This window comes from Carex rostrata, chromosome 4, assembly GCF_964058835.1.
Source record: "Carex rostrata chromosome 4, lpCarRost1.2, whole genome shotgun sequence".
Lineage (NCBI taxonomy): Eukaryota > Viridiplantae > Streptophyta > Magnoliopsida > Poales > Cyperaceae > Carex > Carex rostrata.
This window is the reverse complement of record NC_135921.1, coordinates 3,066,692-3,081,114: the sequence shown is the minus strand read 5'-3', so window position 1 is coordinate 3,081,114 and position 14,423 is coordinate 3,066,692. Positions and strand designations below refer to the sequence as shown.

At 34.3% G+C, this 14,423-nt stretch overlaps 1 protein-coding gene across 1 annotated transcript in view; it reads right to left on the bottom strand.

The window, feature by feature from the left end:
* The window catches only part of LOC144552708 (patatin-like protein 2), a 40,063-nt gene that overhangs the window by 17,531 nt on the left and 8,109 nt on the right, over positions 1 to 14,423 (bottom strand). The gene's annotated exons all lie outside the window — the stretch shown is intronic.

Sequence of the window (14,423 nt, the reverse complement as noted above, 5' to 3'; positions counted from 1 at the left end):
TTATCCTCTCCTTGGAACGGGATCAACAAAACAGGCACAAAAGTACAAAGTAGAGGTAGCGGCAAAGTGGGGCCTGCTCGGCTGGTTAACCCATAACGGTTCAACCCCACTGATCGATTGTTTTAGCCAAGCGAGTGCTGACCTGGTTGATATCCATGCACTTGATCAATTGTTTTGGCAAGGGGTTCATTTGAAGTACATCAGCCCTCACTCCATCAAGTCTATCATCAAGGCCGTCGAGAAAGGTGTAGACACGGTCTTCTTGCACCACTTGGTTGTATTTTTCGATGTCCTCCTGGCACTTCATTGGATTGGGTCGTCGAAAATCGATCTCCCGCCACAAAGCTTGCAAGGAATTGTAGTAATCTTCGACTTGCCCACCCGAATGTTTCAGTCGGGAGACCTTTTTCAAGTCATAAACTTGTGATGTATCGCTGCCATCAAAGAATGTGGTAGCAATTGCATCCCACACGTCTCTTGCTATTGGAAAACGAATAAAATTTCCAATTAAATTTGGTGTAAGTGAATTTATGATCCAACCTTTCACGAAAGAGTCATCTATCTTCCATTTGTGATAGGCCCGATCGTCTGCAAACGGTTGTGGTAGTTTTCCTTGCAAATACCCCAACTTGTCCTTGCTGAGCACAAACATCTCTACCACCTGTGACCACAACCCAAAATTAGTTCCATCGAGTTTGACTGTGATTGGTGCAGCCAGTGTAACAAAATGCGGTCTATGCGGCCGCATATGCGTATGCGGTTCCGAACCGCATAGAAAATTAATATGCAGTCTAATATGCGGCCGCATAATTTTTGACCGCATACCGCATATGATCCGCATATGAACCGCATATGATCCGCATATGATCCACATATGAACCGCATATACCGCATATGAGTTCATATGATCCGCATATGAACCGCATATGATCCGCATATGAACCGCATTTGATCCGCATATGATCTTGTTATTGTGTATTCTTATATATGTATGTTGTTTTTATATTAGAGAATAATGGATATAAAATAGTTCTACAAACATGTGTATTCTTATTCTTGTTGTGAGATTATGCTTCCAAATATATATGAATTTTTATTTTAAAATCCGCATATGCCGCCGTATACCGTATATGCAGTATGCGGTATGCGGTGACCTTCCGCATACCGCATAGAAACCACATTTTATAACACTGGGTGCAGCAGCTCCTTCAAAGTGAGGTGTTGGTGCTGCCATCTGATTCTTGGTTAGGATGAGTTGTGCGAGTCTTTCCAAGAGTGCATCAGTTCCACTCGACTCCCTTGGCTCTGCCTTGTCTTTGTCGGATCCAGACATGACGAAGATTCAATTGAACAATTGGTATACTTCTCAGGAATCAATAACCACCCCAGGTGTGCTATGATACCATGTCACAATGTTAGAAATGAATAAATAACACACAACTCCCGTGAAACTCCCTTCCCACCCTAGTTTTATTTCATTGGTAACAATCTCTTTTACATAAGAAAATATTTTCTGATAATCTTTAGAAGAAGAAGAGACCTAGCTATATATGCTGCTGCCTTGTATGAAAATACAGCAAGCAATAAAATAAAAATAACTTTCCTATTTTGTTGAGCTATTTATTTGAAAATACAGCAAGAAATAGAAACAGATACAAATAAAATATGTTTCCCTAAAACACAAGATTTCTTGAGCTATTTATTTGTTACCAAATTCAGCACACGCCAACAGATGCATGGATATCAACCAGGTCAGCACTTGGCTAAAACAATCGATCAGGGGGGTTGAACCGTTATGGGTTAACCAGCCGAGCAGGCCCCACTTGGCCACTGCCTCTGCTTTGTACTTCTGTGCCTGTTTTGCTGATCCCGTTCCAAGCGAAAGGATCAGGAACTTTCCATAATCCATTGGTTTAACAGGGAAATAATCACCTCTTTGTATCAAAATCTCGTTCGTCACATGATTCACAGCAAGAAGAGTCTGATATGTCACAAAGAAAGAAAATTAAACATATTAAAGAAGATATTAACCAGATCAACTTAAGACAAAGTATAGTTGCTTGCAGAATATGGGATTTATTTAATTATTCAATCGTGGTGTTTTCTTGTAGAAATGGCATCAAACTATTGGAGCTAAAAACGGTTTATAAAAGAGGTCAAACTGTAGGAATGCAGTTTTGTTATTTGACTTCATTTATTTGTGAAAGAAATATTTACTGGATTATTTGCAGCAACACCTCCATCAACCAGGTCGAAGCTCCGTGTTTTGCCGATCGAGACGATCCTTAGTTGTGAAATGATGTGCTGGAAGATATGTTAGAGCAGCAGAAGTGCTGATACAGACATCCGATAACAGAGCATCCTTTGATGGATCCGCCTTTGCCCACATGTCATCAAGCTCATAAGTAAACTTTAGTTGACATTATTTATTTTACAAATTTAATTTTATAAAAGTAGCTCAGCTGTTTCACTTTGAAACGCACAAAGCAACTAAAAATAGGAAAAAAGTTTTATAAGCCATATCTTTATGTATACCTCGCTTGTAGAGAAGATGGTTGGCTGAAGAAAATTAATGTCGAATGTAGGAACCACCACTTATGTTACTGTATCATGAAGCCTTGTTTCACCGAGCAGTTCTCGGATTTTGCTATGAAGGTATTAATTCTCCTGTGTATCTAGGACCAATTATACTGCTTAACAAGCCTCCAAACCCATTCCTACATTAGGAGTTGCTCGTCATTATGTATATTCCATGAATCATGTATTTAAGAAAGTAAATTATTGCTGAAAGAGGAAAGAGAAGTCAATAAGCTATACCCATTAGAAGGGGAAATCTTTGGAATGTTTTCATTGTAGAAGGTTATTGTTGAGAAATAGGATCTAGGATCTCAGATTAATAATCATCATAGATCTAGAAATAGAAGGCTAGGATTAAATCAAGGAAGTAAAGGGGCCTCCTTGCATATATTCAACAAATAGGTATACTGTACATAGGTACAAGGTACAAACGGTAACAAAACAGTAGCTTAGATGTTTGTAATATATATAGGAATGGTAACAGTGTAAAGAAGAAAAAAAAATGAAATAATTGTTTTCTCAAAATAATCTCTCCTCAGAAATTGCATAAATTCAATATGGTATCAGAGCATCAGTCTCTGTGACCGAAAAAATCTCTTCCAAATTCTTACCAGCAAAACTGGTATATACACAAGCAAAATCAAAACCCATAAACAGAAGTCTAGCACGTCAAAGAGATGGCTTCAGAGGGGCAGCATTCGAAAGAAGCCACCAATACCTCAAAACTCACAAACTCATTGCTCAACGGCCAAAACTATCTCTCATGGGCAAGTGCCGCAAGATTATCTCTCAGTGGAAGAGAGGTTTTAGAATTCATCACAGGAGAGTCTGTAAAGCCGGTTCCAAAAAAGAAAGATGAGGCAACTGAGGCCGAAAAAAAGGCAAGAAAACAGTGGCAATCTAAGAATGACAGAGTCATGACATGGATCATGCAATCCATGGAGCCGAGTGTTTCAGAAATATTCCTTGGCCATGAAACAGCTTTCTCACTGTGGGAAGGCATAAAAACGATGTATGGCCGACAAAACAACAATTCCCACATTTATCGATTAAAACTAGAAATCCAGCAAGAACAACAAGGGTCAAGGAGTAATATAGAGTACCTGGGTGCTCTTCAAAAGAAATGGCATGAACTTCGAGTTTATCGGCCACCCATACCAGATCCAATAGCCATTCAGAGAGAAGAAGAAGATAAAATCTTCCAATATCTCGCGGGTCTCAATCCAAGCTATGAAGCCGTAAAATCACAACTTCTTTTAACAACTTCCCTTCCCTCCTTTGCTCAAATTACCACCATGGTGGAGCAAGAAGAAAGCCGACGGCTTGCTATGAGTGGTCCACAAGTCGGTGGCAGCGAGGGACACGAGACTCATAGCTTTGCCACAAAAAACCCCAATTTCGGAAAAAATCATAACTTCCCAAATTACTCAAACCGATCAAGTATCAAGGGAGATAGATGCTCTCATTGCAAAAAGGAGGGTCACCAAGCCGAAAAATGCTATTTTCTTCACCCACATCTCAGGCCGAAGTGGTGGGATTCAAAGAGGGGAGGGGGAGACGTGAAAATGGCGGACTGGAATGAAGGGAAGAAGAGAAAGAAAGGGACTGAGTCGCGGACTGAGTCGCGTGGGGGTTTTTCTGCTCAAACTGAACCCAACCGGCCAATAAAAATGATTGGTTCAAGTGAACCAGGGTCTAACCCAGATGGCGCTGGCGGGTCAAGCGGGTCAGATCCGATGCAGCAGTTTTTTGAGCAGTTCTCTGTGTGGTTCTCCAAGAAAAATTCAAACAACACTTGTGGTATTGTCTCTAACTCAAATTATTTAAATTTGTATAATCAAATAATTATAGATAGCGGTGCCACTGACCATATGTTTGGAAATAAAGACCTTCTTACAAATTTAGACATGGCAAAAAATAATCAATTTGTATTAGTGGCCAACGGTATGAAAGCACAAATTAATGGTGTAGGAGAAATTGATATTTTTAACAAAAAAGTTCATAATGTTCTATATCTTGATACATTCCCTATAAATCTAATTTCCGTAAAAAAACTAACATATGAGTTTAATTGTGACGTAATTTTCTCATATAAAAATGTTATCTTTCAGGACCGGGAAACCGGGAGGAAGATTGGGGAAGGTTTTCTTGAAAATGGACACTATCTCTTGAATTTACAAGAATTAAACGTTTGTGCTTCCGCTAAATCTATTAACCAAGACATTTGGCATAAGAGGCTTGGGCATCCTTCCAACAAGATTTTAAATAGTGCACTAGATTTTTCATTTTCAAATTGTATCAATTATGATATATGCAAGTTGGCAAAACAAACAAAGCTTCCTTTTTTCCAATCAAATAGCAAAAGTGAAGCATTGTTTGATTTAGTTCACTCCGATGTATGGGGTCCGGCCCCAATTAACTCTTATAATGGATTCAAATATTTTGTTATATTTATTGATGATTTTTCTAGAACTACTTGGTTGTATTTATTAAAATCAAAAGATGAGGTTTTCAATTGCTTTCAAGAATTTCTATGTCTCATAGAAAATCAATTTGATGCAAAACTTAAAATGTTTAGATCGGATAATGGAACGGAATTTGTAAACAAAAATTTCACAACGTTTTTTAAAGAAAAAGGAATCATACATCAAACTACTTGCATAAACACTCCCGAGCAAAATGGAGTGTCGGAAAGAAAAAATAGACATCTATTGGAAATGACACGTGCATTACTATTTCAAAATAATGTTCCAAAAAAATTTTGGTCGGATGCCATCCTTTGCGCCACTCATTTAATAAATAGATTACCAAGCGTTATTTTACAAAATAAAAGTCCAATGGAAATCTTTTACCAACGAAAAATTAATTTTGATTATCTAAGAGTATTTGGTTACGTATGCTTTGTAAAAATTAAAAGAAAAGATAAATTTGACTATATGTCAACCAAAACCATTTTTTTGGGATATTCCTCATTTAAAAAGGGATATAAGTGTTATGATCCTATAACAAAAAAATTATTTATGTCTAGAGACGTTATATTTTGTGAAGATGAGCCATATTTCAAAACAATGGAAATGAGTGAGACACCACATGCAAGTGACCAAATAAATTTGGAACCAACGGTACTACCTCATGTAAATGACCAATTAGTTACACAAGATAATGACCAAGAGGTTGAGACAAGTGTTGTTGAAGAAACAATAGAAAATATTGAAACCAATGATAATGAGATAGAAGAAAATCAAGAAGTTAGACGGTCCATAAGAACACCAATACCGTCCACTAGACTTAGAGACTATGAGACCTATACGGTGCAATACCCTATACAAGAATTCATATCATATAAAAATATTTCTTCTTCTTATAATGCATTTCTCACCTCCATTGAGAGAACACTAGAACCAAATAACTACCAAGAAGCCATAATTGATCCGGTATGGTGTGGTGCCATGAAGAAAGAACTAAGAGCTCTTGAAAAAAATGGGACATGGGTAATTGTACAATTACCAAAAAACAAAAAACCCGTTGGTTGCAAATGGGTATACAAAACCAAATATAATAGTGATGGTATGATAGAACGGTACAAGGCTAGATTAGTTGCCAAAGGGTATACTCAAACATATGGAATAGATTACAATGAAACCTTTGCCCCGGTAGCTAAAATGAATACCGTTAGAATTTTATTTTCTATTGCGACGAATAACAATTGGAATTTGTACCAAATGGATGTAAAAAACGCCTTTCTTCAAGGAACACTTGAAGAAGAGGTATATATGAACCTACCACCCGGCCATAAATTGGAAAACAATTCTAATTTAGTTTGTAGGTTAAATAAATCGATTTATGGATTGAAGCAATCTCCACGGGCATGGTATGGAAAACTTAGCTCTTATTTAATTTCTTGCAACTTTAAAATTTGTAGTGCCGATCATTCATTATTTATTAAAAATGATGGAGAAAATATAACCCTTGTACTAGTATATGTAGATGATATTATAGTTACCGGAAATAACGTAGAAGAAATTAAAAGAGTTAAAAGCCAATTAAAGGAAAAATTTGACATCAAAGACCTTGGATATTTAAAATATTTTCTAGGAATAGAGGTAGCACATTCAAAATTGGGACTCTTCATCTCCCAAAGAAAGTATACTTTAGACCTCTTAAAGGAAACCGGTAAATTAGGATGCAAACCAATCTCTACCCCAATTGATAACCGGCATAAATTAAATGATGAGGATGGTGAACCAATTAAAGACATAAACCAATTTCAAAGGCTAGTTGGAAAGCTAATTTATCTAACGGTCACCCGTCTGGATATTTCTTTTTCCGTAAGCCAAATTAGTAGATTCATGCACTCACCAAGAACTCCACACCTAGAGGCAATAAATAGAATTTTAAGGTATTTAAAGAAAAATCCCGGCAAGGGAATTTGGATGAAAAACAATAATTCTAATATCATATGTGGCTATTCCGATGCAGATTGGGCTGGAAGTTTTGATAGAAAATCCACTACCGGCTTTTGCACATTTGTAGGCGGAAATTTAGTCACATGGAAAAGCAAGAAACAAAACGTTGTGGCACGATCTAGCGCGGACGCGGAATATCGTGCCATGGCGTCAACCGCATGCGAATTAACTTGGATAAAACATCTACTCAAAGAAATAGGCATTGCTTGTGATCAACCAATGAAGATGTATTGTGATAATAACTCCGCAAGACATATCGCATCGAATCCGGTATTCCACGAGCGAACCAAACATATAGAAGTGGATTGTCACTTCATTAGAGAAAAAGTTCAAGCAAAGGAAATAGAAACACCATACGTTAAGAGTGAAGATCAACTAGCGGATATCCTCACCAAAGGCTTGGACCCGAGTTCATTTGAAAAAATTTCAAGCAAGCTAGGATTGTATGATATATACATTCCAAGTTTGAGGGGGAGTGTTGAGAAATAGGATCTAGGATCTCAGATTAATAATCATCATAGATCTAGAAATAGAAGGCTAGGATTAAATCAAGGAAGTAAAGGGGCCTCCTTGCATATATTCAACAAATAGGTATACTGTACATAGGTACAAGGTACAAACGGTAACAAAACAGTAGCTTAGATGTTTGTAATATATATAGGAATGGTAACAGTGTAAAGAAGAAAAAAAAATGAAATAATTGTTTTCTCAAAATAATCCCTCCTCAGAAATTGCATAAATTCAACAGTTATAATATCTTTAGCTGAGAAGAGAGGTCTCTTCTGCTCGTTAGGAGCAGCAAGCATGGTCATGACTAAACCTCCGGTACTAGTTCCCGAAATCACATCAAAGTAATCTGCAATTCTTGCATCTTCTCCATCAAGTTCCTACAAGTACATACACAAGAAGTATTTTTGACCAAGTTTTCTATACATTTAGTGATGAAAGAAAATTAAATAAAACCTTCTCAACATGGGGAAACATCATTTTCAAGCGGTAAAAGTGTTGATTAATCAATCTTAATTATCAGACTTGTATCACTACAATTGTCTTTTTAATTATGTAGGCTCCTAGTGTTGATTATTAATTTATTATATATGGGTGATAGTGTTTCAATACTAATATACTATACATCTATATATTTATACACACCTGTGTTTTCCATGCATGAAGATAATAATCACACAATAATATTTTCGCGCTCTCGAGCTAAGAAAAGAGTGTAATATATGTTCTTTTTCTTCCATTTACAAAAACAACACTGGCATCCATGTCATATGCTTGTTTTGTGATATAGTACAAATGTTAATATTTGATAATAATTTCCATATTTATGAATAGATCTGATGAACTAGTTTCTTGAGTTCACAGTACAAAATCGGTTGTATATAATACTTAAATCTCCAAATAAATTGATAACTCACCTGTGTTGAAGATAACAACACCGAAGCCCAAAGCCCAACTAGTATTTGGAGAGGCCCAAATCCAATTAATTATTTCTGGATTCTTCAAGAAATAGAAAACCGACTTAATATGGTCGGTTATGATTATGGAACATACTAGAGAGTACTACTATAATATATTATACTTAGAAGGTTCTATACTCTTGTATCAAGTATAGTCTAGAAAATTATAACCGACATTTGAGATGTATAAATAGGTAATGGATCATGTAACAGAAGTGAACTAACAGAATATGAGAGAATCAGATAATAGTGAGGCGTGAGAATATATCACAATCTTGTACTCCTCTTAAATAATAGAATATATCAAAGTTATATAAACTTCTCTCTTCCTCTATTCAATACTTTCCACAATCCGATTATAATTTCCAACAACCTGTAGCTTAGATTCGAGGAATACAAGGATGGCAGCAGGGATGAGTCCCTTAACGCCACCACCATCGATGCTTAGTATTGTCATTATGTTGCCTCCTGATGGCGGAGTTTTTGGTGTAGACAGACTGTTAGTTAGTACTTTGCTTGATGGAAGGCGCAGTCCTAGAGAACCCATTAGAGAAGATTTTGTTACCTCTGAACTCTCACTAGAAAAAGGTTTGAAAAGTTGTAGAGATCTTGAATCGTATGTTCGTTACAAAAAGTGTCTGATATATCAGTAAGTGGTAGTAGTCAAGCACATTAATTGGAGTAATTATGGACGACTGATTCTATGAAACAGGAGATAGTTTGAAATATCCAATGATGAGAAGGCGCCAATGCCACGCTACAAAACATAACATTTATGTGAGAGAAGTAGAGAACCATCCGCTTTTTCATGGGCTTCAACACCCCTTAAAAAGGACTGGCTTCGTTTCTCCGTGAGAGAACCATCCGCTTTTTCATGGGCTTCAACACCCCTTAAAAAGGACTGGCTTCGTTTCTCCGTGAGAGAACCATCCGCTTTTTCATGGGCTTCAACACCCCTTAAAAAGGACTGGCTTCGTTTCTCCGTGAGAGAACCATCCGCTTTATATCGCGAGAGCGATTGTCAACCGGCCCAAGTCATTAGGAAGAAAGCAATTAATTGTGGTATCGAGAAAGCTCCGGTGACGTGTTGTGTAATTTGAGCACTTGAATTTTAAAAGAACTGGTGACTACTGCTTCATTAATTTTGTGTAGGGGTGTCAATGGTACAATACGGATAGGGTGAAACCATTTTCATACTCATACCTACTAAGAATTGACCTTATCTATACCCTATCCATACCCGGTAAAATTAGCAGGTAATGGACGAATAACGAATAATACAAATATAATAATTTTATTAATTTTTCAAATAAACTATCAAAACTTATCATGTCATACATATGCAATCACAATTACTAATATAAAATTAAAATATAAATATACAATTAATTCTAAATAATAGTTTTTTATTAAACAAAAAAAATCAAAATCACAAATATCTCTTCTAACAAATTTAATTCCTTAACTAAATAATAAAACATTCAAATAAAAAAGTAAAATGTTTAGCATAATATTATTCTCATGATATAATTTATTTTATATAATTACCTATTACCCAACGGGTACGAAATAACCTTTATCCGTACCCATACCTGTTTATCTAACGAAAAGAATCCTTACCCATACCTATGGCCAATAAGTTAACGAAAAAAAAATCTTACCCATACGCGTCTTATCGAATACGATATGGGTAGGGTAAACGGGTAAACGAGTGTCATTGACACCCCTAATTGTGTGTGTGTGTTTTAATTAAAGATTGTGGTTGATACACGAAAAAATTATATGCATATACCATCCGTATTTTTTTTATTTTTTGAAATTTCTTATGTCATGCTTTAAAAAAAATATATCTTTTGTTATGATTTGACAAATTATTTTTAAAATATCAAGTTAAGCCATCAATAATGTGCGTCCTAATTAGTAATTACCCCTTGATAACTTTGACTTGATTATTTTATCACTATGATATCGCGAGGTTTAAGATGATAGTAACTAAAGACTTTGTCTTGATACTTAAAAAATTATATTATTATAATATACATAAGGAATTATAGTTTGATTGTGATGTTACCTTTGACATATTTTGTTGTTATAAAATGGGAAAGTTTAAAATGCTGGTCAATATTATCTTGAAAAAAATAAAAAAAAATCTATCAATAACGTGCACTTTTACCCATATACGTGCTTTAGCAAGTATGGCTCATGAATCATGATATTTTTATAAAAATCAAATTTTAATTTTAGCGAATATATCAATGATTTTGGTCGATATTGTTGTTATTTTTTGTAAAGAGATGCAAATTTGAGGAGACAAAATATTTTTTTGTTTTTTTGTTGCATAATTGTTACAAGGGAGGAGATGAGTATATTTATACCATCTCTATCCTATTGTATCGTTGGTATATCTAACGGTACCTTCTATTTTACAATTTTACAATACTACCATTTTCTCTATTTTACAATTCTACCCTTCGATTATTTAATTATTCTTAACACTCTTCCTCAAGTTAGGATTATAGATGTCGAGTAATCCTAACTTGCTTGTGATTTCTTCAAACAGTTTTGGATCCAACCCTTTAGTGAAAATATCTGCTAGTTGATCCTCACTTCGAACAAACGATGTTTCTATTTCCTTGGCTTGAAATTTTTCTCTAATAAAATGACAATCGACTTCTATGTGTTTGGTCCGTTCGTGAAATACGGGATTTTGAGCAATGTGACATGCGGAGTTGTTGTCACAATACATTTTCCTGAGTTGATCAACATTCATTCTCATGTCTTTGAGCAATTGCTTGAGCCATATCAATTCGCTTGCGGTTGATGCCATGGCTCGATACTATGCCTCCGCGCTTGATCGTGCCATGACATTTTGTTTCTTGTTTTTCCATGTGACTAAATTTTCGCCTACAAATATGCAAAAACCGGTGGTGGATTTTCTATCAAAGCTACCGGCCCAATCTGCATCGAAATAGCCACATATTGCATTAGAATTATTATTCTTCATCCATATGCTCTTTCCAGGATTTTCCTTTAAATATCTCAAAATTCTATTTACGGCTTCTAAATATGGTGTTCTTGGTGAATGCATAAATTTGCTAATTTTACTTACGAAAAATGAAATATTCGGATGGGTTACCATGAAATAAATTAATTTTCCTACAAGTTTTTGAAATTGGTTTATGTCTTCTAAAGGTTCACCATCATTGGTATTTAATTTATACTTATTATCCATTGGAGTAGAGGCTGGTTTACAACTGAATTTACCGGTTTCTTTTAACAAATCCAAGGTATATTTTCTTTGTGAAATTAATAGGCCTTTGTTTGAAAAAACTACTTCTATTACTAGAAAATATTTTAAATATCTAAAATCTTTAATGTCAATTTTTTTCATTTAATTGAGATTTGATTTTTCTAATTTCTTCTAAATTGTTTCCAGTAATTATTAGATCATCTACTTGTAATTTTTTTCATCATTTTTTGTAAACAATGAATGGTCGGCATTGCTAATCTTAAAATTGCAAGAAATTAAATAAAAGCTAAGTTTGTCATAACATGCTCGTGGAGATTGCTTCAATCCATAGATTGATTTGTTTAATCTACAAACAAGGTTAGAGGTATTTTCCATTTTATTGCCCGGTGGTAATGTCATGTACACTTCCTCTTCAAGTGTTCCTTGAAGGAAGACATTTTTAACGTCCATTTGGTATAGGTTCCAACCATTATTTACAACAATGGAAAATAAAACTCTAACGGTATTCATTTTTGCAACCGGTGCAAAGATTTCATTATAATCTATGCCATAACTTTGTGTAAATCCTTTGGTCCCTAATCTTGCTTTGTACATTTCTATTGTACCATCACAATTATATTTGGTTTTATAAACCCATTTGTAACCAACGGGTTTTTTTATTTTTTGGTAATGGAACAATTACCCATGTTTCATTTTTTTTCTAGAGCTTTTAGCTCTTCTTTCATGGCTTTATCCAAGTTGGATTTTGAATGACCTCTTGATAATTTTTTGGTTCTTTTTCTTTTTCTATGGTTGTGAGAAATGCTTAGTATGAAGGCGAAATTTTATTGTATGAAACAAAATTTTATATGGGATATTGAATGGTATAGATCACATAATCTCTAAGTCTAGTAGACGGTTGTGATATTCTAGTTGTTCGTCTAGGTTCCGAATTATTTTCTACTTCGGTTTCATTTATATATGTTATCACTATTTTTATCTATTTCTTCTTCATGATCACTTGTATCATTTTCATTTTGAACGAAGTCTTGGTTTTCAAAGGAGGGTATTATGGAGTTAATTTTTTCATTTTGACAAGACACTTGAATTTCTCCCCCTTTTTTGAAATATACAACATTTCTAAAAATAAATAATTTTTTATTAATAGAATCATAGCATTTGTAGCCTTTCTTAAAGGGTGAATATCCTAAGAAAATATTTTTTGTTGATACATAATCTAATTTATCTTTTCTTTTAATATGTACAAAAGTTGTACATTCAAATATTTTTAAGTGACAAAAGTGATTTTTTGTTGGTAGAGAATTTCTAGTGGGATTTTATTTTCTAGATTTGAATTTGGTAATGTATTAATCAAATGTGTAGCACAAAGTATGGCATCTGACCAATATAGTTTAGGGACATTACTTTGAAACATTAATGTTCGTGTCATCTCTAATAAGTGCCTATTTTTTTCTTTTCAACACTCCGTTTTGCTCGGGTGTATTAATGCAAGTTGTTTGATGTATAATTATTTTTTCTTTAAAGAATTTTGCAAAAAAATTATTTATAAATTTCGTCCCAATCTAAATATTTTTAGTTTGGCATTAAATTGATTTTTTGTGAAATAAAAAAATTCCTTAAAGTTGTTAAAAACTTTATCTTTTGATTTGAGTAAATATAACCAGGTGGTTCTTGAAAAATTATCGATAAAGGTAACAAAATATTTAAATATGTTATACGATTCAATTGGGGCTAGTCCCCATACGTCTGAATGAATCAAATCAAACATAACTTTACTTTTACTAATAGAACTAGAAAAATGAAGTTTTGTTTGTTTTGCCAACTTGCAAACTTCACAATTAGTACAATTTAAGTTTTTACAATCCAAAATATAGTTTAAAACCTTGTCGGAGGGATGCCCAAATATTTTATGCCAAAGATCAATATCACTAGATTTAGCGGAAGCACAAAGATTTATTTTTTGTAAATCCAAAATATAGTGTCTATTTTCAAGAAATCCTTCACAAATTTTGTCCCCGGTTTTCTAGTCTTGAAATATAACATTTGTACAAGAAAAAAATTACATTACAATTAAAATCTTATGTTAATTATTTTACAGAAAGTAGATTTATAGGAAAGGTTTTTAAAAATAAAACTTTGTTAATTTTCTTATTTAAAAGGTTAATTTCACCAACACAATTATTTTTTTCTTTCATACCATTTGGTACTAACACATATTGGTTATGTTCGGACAATTTTAAATTGGTAAGAAATTTTTCATTTCCAAATATGTGATCTGTAGCACCACTATCTATAATTATTTGGTCAAATAAATTAAAATTTTGAGAGTGAGATACAATACCACATGAGCTGTGAATTTGATTTTGATTAGAAAGCAGAACAGAGAGTTGTTGGAGAAGGGTTTGCATTTGATCGGCCGACCCACTTGAACCATTTCTCCCTAGTCCGCTTGAGTCTGACCCGCCAGGAAAAAACTGGATTTCTACACAATTTTATAAGCAGATACAGTGTTTAATATTTTTAAATTTCTTTTGGTCATAATTTGACAAATTATTATTTAAATTATCAAGTTAAGCCATTATTGATCGATGGGTGGGTTCTAATTCTCTGTAACTTTGACTTTATTTGTCCCAAGGATACACAAGGAATTATGGTTTGCATTGC